This window comes from Camellia sinensis, chromosome 4 (assembly GCF_055761805.1).
Source record: "Camellia sinensis isolate YWXY chromosome 4, ASM5576180v1, whole genome shotgun sequence".
NCBI classification, from domain to species: Eukaryota; Viridiplantae; Streptophyta; class Magnoliopsida; order Ericales; family Theaceae; genus Camellia; species Camellia sinensis.
The window spans coordinates 120,927,152-120,941,475 of record NC_138964.1 but is presented as its reverse complement, the minus strand read 5'-3'; positions in this window follow the sequence as shown (position 1 = coordinate 120,941,475).

Genomic DNA, 14,324 nt, shown 5'->3' with positions numbered 1-14,324 from the left:
CACAATAAGTTACACCACTCGAGTGACCAAAAACATCGTTCAAGCATACAATGACCCCCTCCCAGAAGTTTAGACCTGCAAAAGACCACTCAAGTGAAGATTACTCATGCCTAGAAGTTTTATAAGTCTTCAACAATACTGAGAGATCTCAAAGATCGCTCGAGCAACCAAATCATCGCTCAAGTGAACCCAAAGTGAAACAGACAACAACTCTTTTGAAAAACTAACTCCCAACCTATTTCAAATACAACCAACAACTCAGCTCAACTATCAACAAGATGGTAAAGGGCATGAATAACAATTATAGGTACAAAATCCTGGATCTAAGAGTACGAAAAGGGTTAGGTCTAAACTGGAACCGTTATATGCTACAGTATAATGAACATGCAATTAAAAGTCACATATGTCATTGATAATACAAATTGTCTGGATCAGACCAAATCTACTTGATTTTAGACCAATTGTTTTTTGTTCAAGCCAGTAAAATAGTTCTCATAGTTTGAATTATAGACCTCTATTTTTAATTTTTTAATTGTAATAATTTATTTAAATATTTTATAATTTAAAAATAAAAATCAATCCAATAAATGAATAAAAAAATAATTATATATAAAATAATGTAATTGAGTTAGCTCACAAACTTACATTTTTTGCTCACTTTTAAATTTTATAGCGATTCCGGTCTTGACCTGACCCTTGTTGTATTCTGGATATTGGTTTCATGGCTTCGTATTATCGATTATGTCTTGCTTCTCTTGTATTTTCCTCAAATTTGGCTATTGGGTTGTTATGGTTGTGTTTGGAACAGGTTGGTCGCTTGGTTTTGAAATCTTTTGTTGTCCATATTTTTGTCCTCCGCTCGAATGGCACTTCTTGGGCTCGAGCGGGCTTTGCGAACTCTCAGTACTTCTACAGGTCTGCAAAATTACAGGGAGAGTGTATTCTATGCTCGAGCAGCATTTCCTATGCTCGAGCATTGGTCTATTGTTTGCAAAACTAATGGAAGTATGCATTTTGTGCTCGAGCGGAATGATTTATTGTGTTTGATGCTTGAGTGTCACTTCTTGTGCTCAAGCAGACTATGCATATATCAGTTCGCAGCAACATCCTCTTTTCATCACTTTTTTATAACTTTCTCCCTCAAAACCCTAGATCTAGAGCTCCTCTCTCTAAAACTTTCTCTCTTTACTTTTTCACTTAGATTTAGTGGTTTTTCCACCCTACTCTCTTTGATAAAAAGATAGAGCATCTCAAGGGTTACATTCTCATCCGAATAGAGTTGGATTTTGGTGTGTTTGAAGTGTCTCCATTCTCTCTCTCAACTTCTAAACTTGATGTAGAGACTTTCTACACTCTTTTATGAGTTTTAGCTTAGTTATTTGTTGATGTAGAAGAAATATTGGGATTTGAGGTGATTTTGAACAAACTTAGGGTTTTGGTTTAAAATCAAAAAAGGTGGTTTTCGAATGAATGTATTGGAAATGGTTATGGGAGTAAATATGAGCTTGTGTTGTGTTAAAATGGTTGATTTTGGTGTTTGGGATGAAATTAGAAAAAAGGGGATTTTGCCCTAAAATGACTCGAATAATTATTTTGTATAAATATGGAATTGGTATTGGGAATGTAAAATTGAATGAATGTTTATATAAATGGTGGAGTTAGATATGTATTACCTCACACCTATGAAAAGTTGGATAATTTATCTGTTGTAAAGATTGTATATCTATTTAGAAATATCTGTTTTGGGCTATTAGTGAAGGATAGCTATGGTTGTTGTAGAAATTACATGAGAGTTAGGCAAATTGAAACTAATCTCTTAGCCTTTATCATTGAATATGATTATGATGTGTATACATTGTATATGTATGATGTTTGGGAGGAGAAAGTGGATGGACTCCATTAAACTAAGTTTGCCTGTGTGTCCAGGGTGAAAGTCTCGAAGACCACACGTATACATGGGTGTCGATTCCCGCGAATGAAATTTCCATAAAATGGCAAGTGAATGTATTTTTATGATAATTATAGTGGTTGGAGACTTGTGAGGTGTATCTTCTGTTTGATTGATTAAATGAAGTGGGTATAACTAATGAACCGAGATAAAATAAATTGAGATGTAAGTTTGGCATAACATGGTTTTGGAAAAGAGTTGTAAAGGATTTTGTCATTTGACATTGAACATGTGCATATTACTTATATCTTTGTTAAGATTCATATATGTGATAGATTGTCTCTACTGGGTTTTGGCTTACCCTACTTAGGAAAAACTATTTTCAAATGCAGGTGATATGCCTCCACCAAGGACTTAGCTTGGGAGGACTGTGGAGCTGAAGGCTCAATCTTATTATTTTTGTACTTAACTTTTGTATAGCCAAAGGGATTTAAATGTATTGGACTGAAAGTCCACTTTCGTTGTAACCAAGAACTATTTTGGAAAGATGTAAGTCTTTAGGGCATTTATTCTTTGTTTTGCTTCTAGTTCTATCTCATGCTGTGATATATGATGTACATTCAGGGGCAGGCTCATGGATGTATAATTGCATTTGTCACTCTCTTGTATAATCGGATCTTATGTAATGGAAGGATTTTATACTCTGATTCTTATTGTGATTCACATATTGTCTTGGTTGGTTTATTGTATTATTTTGAGGGCGTTACAACTTGGTATCAGAACATACCGGGTTTGAATACTTTAGGTACGTGGGAAGTCGTTAGTACCACAATGGGTCTGTCTCGCTTGACAGAGATGTTTTTATGTTTGTAATGTTTATGTAATTATATGGGTATGAGATTTAATTTCTAGGATGTTGGTCGAGTCCATGGGTTTCTAGGAGTCTTATTAGAAAAGCACTTGATCACTACTGTTTTTTATTGGAACTCTGGCAACGTCGCGGGACGATTATTATCCGGTAATGAAATTCATATGTGTTGATGTGACTATGTGTTTATGTGGAGTAAATTATTGTTGTCTACCGCATTAAGACGCGAGTGAGTTTGCTTCAGCACATTTGTAAATGTGCTAATCTTTTCTGTTACCTTCATTAGGATGTCAGAACGTGGACGTGGTGGTGGTAGGCATGGTAGGCGTAGAAGGTATGAGGTGCCTATACCAGATGATATTCTGGCACAAGAAAAAGGGGTTGGTCAAGCTAATGTGGCCGAACCAGGTGGTCAACAAGCCATGGGCGCCATAGCCCGTGAAATAGCCGAAGCTTTAAAGGAATCCATGGACATTCTCAAGACTGAGAATCAAGTCCAGGCCCAAGTAGTTAAGGCAGGGCCATCTTTTCTGAAGCGAGAATTTTTCCAGTCTAATCCAGATTAGTTTGTGGGTGATCCCAAGGAGCTACTGAAAGCAGATAAGTGGCTAGAACAGATAGTGAAAACGTTCGAGATGCTTGGCATCGAAGATGACGGGCTTAGGTTTAGGAATAAATCTCAAATTCCATCACTCTTCCTGAGGATTGTGTGAGAAACACATTCTAATTGTCATCATCGGGTAATCAAAAAGAAGCGCCCAAGTTTTAGAACTGGTCAAAATGGGGTGTCTACAGTTACTTTCACCGACATTAAAAATATAATAAAATATTCCAACTGCTAATGCTCCAACAAGAATTGATGTTCCTGAAGGACAATCTGCTGGTATAACTATAATGTATCTAAGTCACGCTAGAAGTGTGGTAGACCTATCGGTGCAAACGACAAAGTTTCTTGAAAGAAGAAGACAATTGGTATTCATGAAGAAACCATATCTAGCGCTCCTGAAGAGGCTATATCCGCACTTCTAAAGAGGTGTTCCAGAAGAGACTATACCTAACACTCTTGAAGAGGCTAAACCCAAGAAAAGATTCTTAATGCTCCTGGAGAGGCCCACAAAACATATTATTATAAATTTATCTAAATCTCCTACTTATAAACCTCCTAAAGCAGAACCTCTAGAAGAAGAATCTCTTGAAGAGTTATCCCCAAAAGTGGAACATCCTGAAGAGTTATCCTTTGAAATGGAAAAAGTACCTGAAAGTAATAAGATCTCAATACATTAAACTGTTGTCGACAACATATTTTTGTTTAAGTTGCTCTTGATGTTACTAGAAGTAATGATGAAAGCATTACTAGAAGTGATGATAATAATAAACTACAAATCGTCGAAGAATGATGACTTAGAAATAATTGGCCAATGTGGAAAGAAGCAATACAAGGAGAATTAAACTCGCTTACAAAAACGTGAAGTATTTAGACTCGTAGCCTAACCCCCTGAAGGGACATAGCATGTCAAATATAAGTGGGCATTGTTAGATATAAGTGGGTATTTGTGCTACAGCGCAATGAGAAAAATGAAATTACTAGATATGATACGTAACTTATTGTGCAAGGTTTCTTGCAGAAACTTAGTATTGACTATGAGAAAACTTATTCACTTGTAATATATGCAATTGCATTTACATTTCTCATCAGTTTAAAAATCATAGAAAATTTAGATATGCTTAATGGATGTGGTTACAACATTTTGATGGATCACTAGGTAGTGATATATATATATATATATATATAAGTCCTTGAAGAATTTAAGATGCCAAAAGTATTTAATTCAAAACCCAAAAGTGAGAAATCCGAATTTGCAATTGTTGCAGTATATGTTGAAGATTTAAATCTTATGGAACACCAAAAGAGCTTACATAAACTGCAGAATATTTAAAATGAACTTGAAAAGATCTTAGCAAAACGAAATTTTGTATCGGTCTACGGATCGAACATTTGCCAAAAGAAATTATTGTTCATCAATTAAAAGTCTTAAAGCACCTTTATATGAAAAAACTCTCTTTCATTAAATACTCCAATGGTTTTCTCGCCCTCCAAAAGATGGTGAAGAAATTCTTGATCCTGAAGTACTATATCTCAATGCAATTAATGCTATTATGTATCGTATAAATTGTACAAGGCCCAATATTGCATTTGCAGTCAAATTATTCGCAAGATATAGTTCTACATCAATTCGAAGACATTGGATTGAGTGAAGCAAATATTACGTTATCTTCGTGGAATAATTGATATGGGTTTATTTTATTCAAACAAATCAAGTCACAGCTAATTGGGTATGCAAATGCTGGATATCTCTCTAATCCATATTGATGATACAGCGTGTTTCGAATGGAACGGGTCGGACTAATCCACGCTTCACGAACCGGTGCCCAAGGTACCAAACCCACAGTGGAACCTGCACAAGAGTTCAATAGGGAACTGGAAGTCCCCCAGCGAACCCTCCGACGAGCAAGTTAGAAAGAGAGAGATAAAATGTAGAGGTGGATTGGAGATAGAAAGCTTAACCTTCTTCTTGTCTTCGACGTCTGCTTATATCCTTTGGTAATCATTTCGTTATCCCTTCCGACCTGTCATCTTGGCCGAAAGTCTATGCTCTAGCTTGCCTTGTTCATGGTGAGGCCGTTCTGCCTCGACGGGGAGGGGTTATCACAATAAATGCTGTAAGGGACTTCATTAATGGTTGATGTGCAGTGTAATAACTTTGCAGGATCTTTGTCTGCTTATGTGGCTTGTCCTTCTCTTGCCATGTGTTCAGATGTCATTGGTTCTTGATGCCATGTTGAGTTCCAACAACGCTGAGCTTTAGTATTTGAATTATGTATTGGGCCCTAAGTGGTGGGCTATAACCTTTATGGGCTTGTCCATGTCAGTAGTCCCCCATTCCCAAGTGCAGCTTTAGTCTAACAAAGAGAATAATGAAGAAGACGATGGTTGTGAAAGGCCGACGACGATGGATGGCCGAACGGAGGGATCGACCATGAGGAGGGCCTACCGCGAAGGGTGGCCGAGTGGAGGAACCGACCATGAGGAGGGCCGACCGCAAAGGGTGGCCGAGTGGAGGGACCGACCATGATGAGGGCCAACCGTGAAGGGTGGCCGAGTAGGGGGACCGACCATGAGGAGGGTCGACCGCAAAGGGTGGCCGAGTGGAGGGACCGACCATGAGGAGGGCCGAGTGGGGGGACCGACCATGAGGAGGGCCGACCACGAGGAGTGGCCGAGTGGAGGGAGAAGTGGCGGTGCGCGAGGCTCGAGAAGTGGCAAGGCACGTGGTGATTTGAAGTGGAAAAGACAGGATAAGGAAGAAGGCAATGGATCGTGGTCGTACACGTAGTGGAATCCCGTAAGGGGGAAGGTTAGGTGTTGAGCAAGAAATGAAGCGATAAGTTAATATAGGGTGTTGAAAAGACAGTTTTGGCGGATTTTTGAAAATTTTCAAACTGGCAAAATTTAATTGCGACCCTTGGAATGTAGGCAAACCTTAGGCTTTTGGTATTATTCTCTTTACCTATCTTTTCGCAGAAAATCAAAACCTTCCAGAAGTAAACTCTTTCGTTTCCAGTGATACACCCCTGCAACACTTTGTGAGCTACCTTGCACCAGCATCTGAAGCAATACGCTAGCACACTAAAGAGATGGCTTGAGAGGAAGTGCCCAATGTGAGACTAGATGCCTTGGGGGACGACGACGCAGTGGACCTGGCGGAGCAATACAGGACGGAGAAGCGAGTAGGGAGTGAGGGGGGACCGGCAGGATGACCCCGCTCGTCCACGCTGATAGCGGCTGCGAAGCCAATCAGTGAGGTTGAGCCAAATCACTGGCACACGAAGGCCGACAAGTCGACCTTTACTACGGAGGAGTTGAAGGGTCTGCGCAAGAAATATCAGATTCTCGTGGAAATAGAGTTAAAACTGCTAACATCAAAGAAGAGGGCATCCGATGCTCGACCGGGGGAATTCGCCTTGTACGAAGAGGCGTTAAAAGGGGGTTTGAGGTTGCCACCCCTCCGAATAGTAATGGACGTGTTGGATCGGCTGGAGGTGGCCCCGGGCCAACTGATGCCCAATGTGTGGAAGATCTTACTGGCTTGTGCAAGCGTGTGGCCGCAGGCGAACAAGAGGGGCTGAAATGACGGTAGACGAGTTTTTTGCATGCTACAAGGCTTCGGGCCAGCAAGAAACTTGGGTCACCTTACAAGCGGCGGCAAGGAAGGGTCTGGTGGCGGGATTGCCATCGTCAATTAAGGGGTGGAGGCCGCGGTGGTTCTATGTGTCTGCCAACGGGGGAGTAGGAGTGCACACCGTGTGGAGAGTGCCAACCAAGTCGGTGGAGCCAAGGCTGGGGGCAGCGGCAGAGGAGAGGGTGAAGAGGGTAAAGGCATGGAGGGAGAAGGAGAGCGCCAAGTGGGACGACCTCGTTCAGCCCTCAGCCTTATTTGCCGCAAGGCTAGGCCCTCAGCCGACCGGTGGAGATTTTGCGCCGACAGAATTAGAGGCGAGGAGGAGGGCGCATGAGGCGGAGGATAGGGTGAGTTTTGCCAAGGCTAATAAATATAAAGAGTCACAGGTAGACCGTCCACCGAAGGCGATTGCGAGAGAAAGAATCTGACAGCACCCCAAACCACTAGGGGAAAAGGACTTGGGTGATTTTGAGCCACGACCGCCCACAATTGATCCATTGAAGGAAAGGGCCAACAAGGAGGTGGAGGCTGTGGTGAAGAAGAAGAAAAGGGTAAAGGAGAGGGGGGAGGGGCCAGCCTTGAAGAAGATGAAGGAGGTGGTAGTGGAGAAGACCCCCGAAGGGGGGTTGAAGGCAGCGGCCAAAGGGATAGAGAGTGGGGCGACTGGCCTTGAAAATCCAGTAGAAGGTGGGGCAACCGGCCTTGAGGAGGGGGCAGAGTAGCAGGCCAAGGGGGGTCCTGCGCCCCAAGGAGAGGGAGAGAGGCTCAAATTGAAGACTGTCATCTACCACGCTCTAGTAGTGTCTGGGCGACTGGAGGGAAAAGGAAGCCCAGCCAGAACTGCTGCCGATAGGCTCTTGGGCGTGGTGGAGGACGCGGCAGTGCCATCGATGGAGAGTTTTACAGAGGCCGAACTGCTAAGGGGGCTCTGCTCGGCCCAGATGGAGGCGACAACCTTAGCAGGAACCTTGCTGAAGAAAGCGGCGTACGCAAAAGGCGATGTTAAGCCATTGAAGGCCAAGCTGGGAGAAGTGAAGGCCCAACTTGAAAGTTTGAGGGAGACCGCAGGCTGGAGGAAGACCGCGTGGAGTGCGTGTGTTAGGGGGCTGGAAGAGGCCCAGAAGGCGAAGAAAATGGAGGTGTTAGCGATGGTGCAGAGCAATGTTTCCGACCATGCCCATGCTGAGCTACTCGCGACCAAGTTGGAGTTAGAGACGAAACGCCGCAAGGTGGTGTCGCTCGAGTTCCAGCTGGTTGGCGAGCAGAAAAAGCTGGAAGAGGCTCAAAAAGTCTGCACCGTCGCCAACGAACGGTGGGATGAGGCCATAACCTGCAACGAAGATCTTCGTGCTCAGTCGATCAAAGAAAAAGAAGAAGCGGATCTAAAGATCGCTGAGCTGGAGAAGACGTTGGCAGACGAGCGGGCCAAGTCAATGGAGGAGAAAGCGGGGTTGGAGAAGGCTTTGAAGGAAGAAAAGACCAAGTTAGCCTCTGAGAGGGCAGTGTACCCCGACTTATATGTCGCAGCAGTAGAGCAGTTCAAGGAGTCCGCTGACTTCCAGATGGCTATCGATGCCACGATCGCCAGCAACTTGGCGAGAGAGAGAGAGATAGGGAGGCTGGCCCGTTGGGGGCGACCGCTGGAAGCAGGAGTGAAGAGGAAGTAATCCAGAGCTTCCAACGGTCGGACTTCTGTAAGCATGAGATGGTTGAGTTCTGGGACAGCGGCTGGAAGACCTTCAAGCGTAAAGCAGAAGAGCTGTTCCCAGACTTGGATTTCAACAATGTGAGAATAGATGAAGATGACGTGGCCCAGACCCCCCTAGACGAAGGTGTTGATGAAGAAAACCTTGCGTCGAGTGAAGATGAGTGATGGAGGTAGATCAGATGTGTAAAAAATTTTGTCGTTATTGTTTTTTTTTTTTTTTTTGTGTAATTGCTATAGTGGACTTATATGTAAGTTTGTAAATGAATAAAATTATGATTTATGTTTTTCATACTATTGTCTTTATGTTTTGTGGATCTGAAAAGAATGAGAATGGTCATTCACATAAGGCTTGTGTAAAAATCATGGTAAAGGTTGAGAAGTAGGGAGCCGATCTATCTTGTAAGAAAACCACAATGCAAAGTGAAGTTTAAAATGTGAGAATGTTAAAAACGTGAAGTTTCGAATCACGACCCAGTAGGGAGTCAGTCTAACTTGGAAAACGTTGAACTGCAAAGGTCCTAAAATGTGTAGTTTTAAATCATGTTGTAAGAGTGTTGATAAATGAAAGGTTGGGTTGGGAAATGTAAGTTAAAAAATATAAAGAATGTGAAGAGGCGTAAAACATGGACCTGGAATTTGACTAAGTATGGCAACTATGCCACAATCATGAAGTTGTAAGAATGGCCTTGGCTGAGCTCTTCATTCGTGCTCAGTTTGGGTTGAGCCATGATTAACTCGATCTGGCTGAGTCTTCAAGTAACTCAGTCTGGCTGAGTCTTCAAGTAACTCAGTCTGGCTGAGGCTTTAAGTAACTCAGTCTGGCTGAGCTCTTTATGCTCAGTCTGGCTGAGGCTCTTCATGCTCAGTCTGGCTGAGATCTTCATGCTCAGTCTGCCTGAGGCCTTTCATGCTTAGTCTGGTTGAGGCTTTTCATGCTCAGTCTGGCTGAGGCCTTTCATGCTTAGTCTGGCTGAGGCTTTTCATGTTCAGTCTGGCTAAGGCTTTTCATGCTCAGTCTGGCTAAGGCTTTAAGTAACTCAGTCTGGCTGAGTGCTGCAATTAGGACGTTATTGAAATACCACACAAATAGCTGAGATATAAAATTGTTGTCATTTAAAGTGTAGCCCATTTGATCAGAAACTTACATCATGTGAGAGAAGAACAAGAACATTCAAGTGTGTAGATTGTCAAAAAGAAAATATAGCAATTGATCAATACAAAAGATACAACTTTTATTGAAAATAGCGCTTCAAGTGCTCGGCATTCCATGGATGGGGGAGGTCTCGGCCTTCCATGTCTTGAAGTCGGTAAGTACCCGGACGAGGTATGGCCTTAACAACGTAAGGTCCCTCCCACTTGGTTGCTAGCTTGCCCTCAGCCGAGTTTTTGGTGGCAAGAGTTGCTTCGCGCAAAACAAGGTCTCCTACAGCGAACTCCCTCGGTCAGACTTTGCGACTGTAGTGTGTTCTCCTTTTTTGTTAGTATGAGGCACGTCTGATAGCAATGGCCTCTCGGAGCTCTTCAATCAGGTCCAGGTCTGCCCGATGCAGCTCGTCAGTTAGTTCCAGATTCGAGTGCAGAACCCTTGGGGTGGGCAGACTGATTTCCACTGGGATGGCCGCCTCAGCGCCGTATGTTAAGCGGAAGGAGGTCTCCCCAGTGGGGGTTCGGGCGATAGTGCGGTAAGCCCAGAGTACGTTTGGTAATTCCTCAGCCCAGAGTCCCTTAGCAGCTTCCAACTTAGTTTTGATGATCTTCAGAAGAAAACAGTTGGTAACCTCAACTTGGCCATTGGCTTGGGGATGACCTGGGGAAGAGAAGCATGGTTGGATTTGAAGTTCTGCACAAAATTTCCTAAACTTGGCATTGTCAAATTGGTTGCCGTTGTCGGAGACGATGGCTTAAGGGATGCCAAAATGGCACACAATTGACTGCTAGATGAATCTGGTTGTGTTTCGCTCGGTAATTGTGGCAAGGGGTTCCGCCTCCACCCATTTAGTGAAGTAATCAATGGCGACGATTGCGAATTTGGTTTGGTCTCGGCCAGTGGGCAATGGGCCAACTAGGTCGATCCCCCATTTGGCGAATGGGTAAAGACTGCAAAGTGTGATCAACTCTGTAGAAGGAGCATGGGGGATGTTGGCAAAACGTTGACACTTATCACATTTAAGCACGAAGTCAGCCGCATCTTGATTGAGAGTAGGCCAAAAATAACCAGTGCGAAGTATTTTGTGGACTAGTGACCTGGCACCCGAATGATTACCACATATACCCTCATGGACTTCCCTCATCACGTAGGTCACTTGAGCTGGATTGAGGCATCGTAGATATGGACGTGAAAAGCCACGTTTGTACAAGAGGCCGCTAACGAGAATGTAGTTGGACGACCGGGCTCTGACTTTGGCAGTCTGCTGTTTGTCGCCTGGCAGTTCCCCCGTTGTCAGAAATAGAAAGATATTGGCTGCCCATGGAATAGGTTCATTTTGGAGGGAGTAGACTTGCTGCTGGTTTGGGGAAATGGCAGGGTGGGCTAGGTACTCGTGGCAGACAACGTGGCTGAGGTCTGACTGGTCTGCAGAAGCTAATTGAGCCATCTCATCTGCCTTGGAGTTTTCCGCCCGAGGGATGTGCTTGATCTGGAAAGTATTGAAGAGGCGAGCAAAGGGGAGTGCAATATCCCTGTAAGCCCGCATTGTGTTTTCCTTGGCATCGAATTCCCCGTAATTTGTCCGACAATGAGCTGGAAATCGCTGAACACTTGGATATGGCTAACACCAATGTCTCTGGCTAGGCGAAGACCTGCTATCAATGCCTCATATTTGGCCTCATTATTGCTTGAGTCGAACAAGAAACGGAGAGCACACTTCAAATAACCACCCTCAAGGGTGGTGAGGATGAGACCAGCCTCAGTGCCTTCTTTGCGAGATGATCCGTCGACGTTGAGGGTCCAAGAGTGGGGGTCTTCCTCCTCAGTCTGGGGTTGCGGGGGTGGTGGGGCTGCTGTTGGAGTGGGATTAGTGAATTCCAGGATAAAATCGGCAACAGCCTGCCCTTTGATCGCCGTTCGAGGTCTATAGGAGATGTCAAACTGGCTGAGCTCAACCGACCATTGCATGAGTCTTCCGAACAGCTCTGGTTGTTGCATTATCTTCTTCAAGGGTTGGTCAGTGAGGACCACTATGGAATGGGCTTGGAAGTAAGGACGAAGTCGTCTTAATGCTATGACCAAGGCTAAGGCCATTTTTTCAAGCAATGGGTAGTTCTGAGATAGTAGACCGACTGATAACAATGAGAGCCCGACTGATATAGTAGACCGGTCGTTGGACAGAGCTGTCTTCCCTGATGAGTGTTGCACTGACTACAGTGTTTGACACGGCTAAGTAGAGGAAAAAGGGTTCACCCGTGATTGCCTGAGAAAGTAGGAGGGGTTGGCCATGCACTGCTTCAATTGCTGAAAGGCCTCTTCGAATTCTGCCGTCCACTTAAAAGTTTGCCGAAGAACTTTGAAGAAGGGGAGGCACTTGTCCGTTGCGCGGGAAATGAAGCAATTGAGGGTGGCGACTCTGCCAGTAAGCCTCTGAACCTCCTTAACCGTTCTAGGCGACTGCATTTCTATTAAGGCCTTGATTTTTTCGGGGTTAGCTTCGATGCCCCGCTAGCTGACCATGAAACCCAAGAACTTCCCAGATCCTACGCCGAAGGCGCATTTCTCCGGATTGAGCTTCATTTGGTACTTTCGTAGGGTGCCAAAAGTCTCTCGTAGGTTGGCCAGATGATCAGTGGAGAATTTTCTTTTGACTAGTATGTCATCGACACATACTTCCATGTTGCGGCCTATCTGATGATGAAAGATGGCGCTGATCAACCGTTGGTAAGTGGCTCCGGCATTTTTCAACCCAAATGGCATGACACGATAATGGTAGGTTCCTCAGTCGGTGATGAAGGAGGTGTGTTCCTGGTCAGACGGGCGCATCAGAATTTGGTTGTACCCAGAGAAAGCATCCATGAAGCTGAGCATTTGATGGCCGGTCGTGGCGTCAACAAGCAGATCTATGCGAGGAAGGGGATAACTCTCTTTGGGGCAAGCTCGATTAAGGTCGGAGTAATCGACGCAGAGCCGCCATTTACCGTTGTTTTTACAAACCAGGACCACATTTGACAGCCATCTGGGGTAGTCCACATTTTTGATAAACTGTGCCTCAAGGAGCTTATTTACTTCAGAAGCGATAAGAGTATTACGCTCCAGGTGAAAGATGCGCTGCTTCTGGCGGAAGGGTCAGAAATGGGGCTCAATACTGAGATGATGGGTGATGAAGGAGGGGTCAATACCCGACATGTCAAAGTGGGTCCAAGCAAATACGTCGTTGTGCTCAATCAAGAGGGCAGTAAGGTCGACCTTGACCTAGGAGGATAGTTGGCTTCCGATCTTGGCAGTTTTTGTCTAGTTTGTGGGATCGATGGAGACCTCGACAAGCTCTTCCACTGGTTTCCCTCTGACCAGCTCATCCTCGTCCCTGACATCAAGCCCTTCAATGATCATAGCTTCCTTTAGCTTGACCTCTTTAAGTGAGGCGACGTAACATTCCCTGGCCACGGTCTGCTCGCCCCTCACTATGCCGACCCCAAGGTCGGTGGGGAATTTGACGGTAAGATGGAAAGTGGATGTGATAGCTTGGAAAGAATTGAGGGCGGTGCGGCCGAGGATGATATTGTAAGCAGAGGGACAGTCGATGACGAGGAAGGTGAGCAACTTTGTGGTCTGCCGTGGGTAATCTCCGATTGTGATAGGAAAATCGATGGAGCCAATAGAGGTCACCCGATCTCTAGTAAAACCGACCAATGGGGTTTGGAGAGGGAATAGACTTTCTTCCCCGATCTTGAGCTGGCGGAAGGCATTTAGGAAGATGATGTCTGAAGAACTGCCGTTGTCGACGAGAACCCGTCTGGCCTTGTAATTGGAGAGAAGGGCAGAGATGACGAGAGGGTCCTCATGGGGGTAACGGATGCCTATGCAATCCGCGTCCGTAAAGGTGATAGGCTCCATCCACTACTTGGGTTGTTTGGAGGGTCGGTCCAATGTGGCAACTTCTTTGTCTAAGCCCTGCCTTATTTTTCTGAGTTTTGCCTGCTGAGCTGAGGGGGATGGTCCTCCAAGAGCAAGCCTGCTAGCAATAACTCTGATCTCTCCAACAGGGGGGTGGGGTTACCTTGTGCTCGGGGTTGCTGTGGAGGGCGATCATGACCTTGGTTAGGTTGTGCTGGTTACCGGGGAGGGGTGCGCCGGCGGTTGTTTCTGATGGGTTCTGTCCTTTGCCTCTACTGAAGGCGGGCTTCCGTGAAGCGACTAAGACGTCCCTAACGTATCAAGCCCTCGACCTAGTCTTTGAGGTTGACACACTTCTCGGTATTATAGCCGTGGTCATGGGGAAAACGGCATTATTTGGACTGGTCTCTCCGGTTGGAAGGAGACCGTGATAGTTGGGGCCATTTTAGGGGATAATCTCGTTGAATCTAGTTCAAGACTTGTTCCATAGGACAGTTGAGGGGGGTGTATCGTTCGAACCGGTCGGGCGGTCGGGTTGACGTCGACCGGTCGGCTCGGGGTGGTCGGTCTGTATA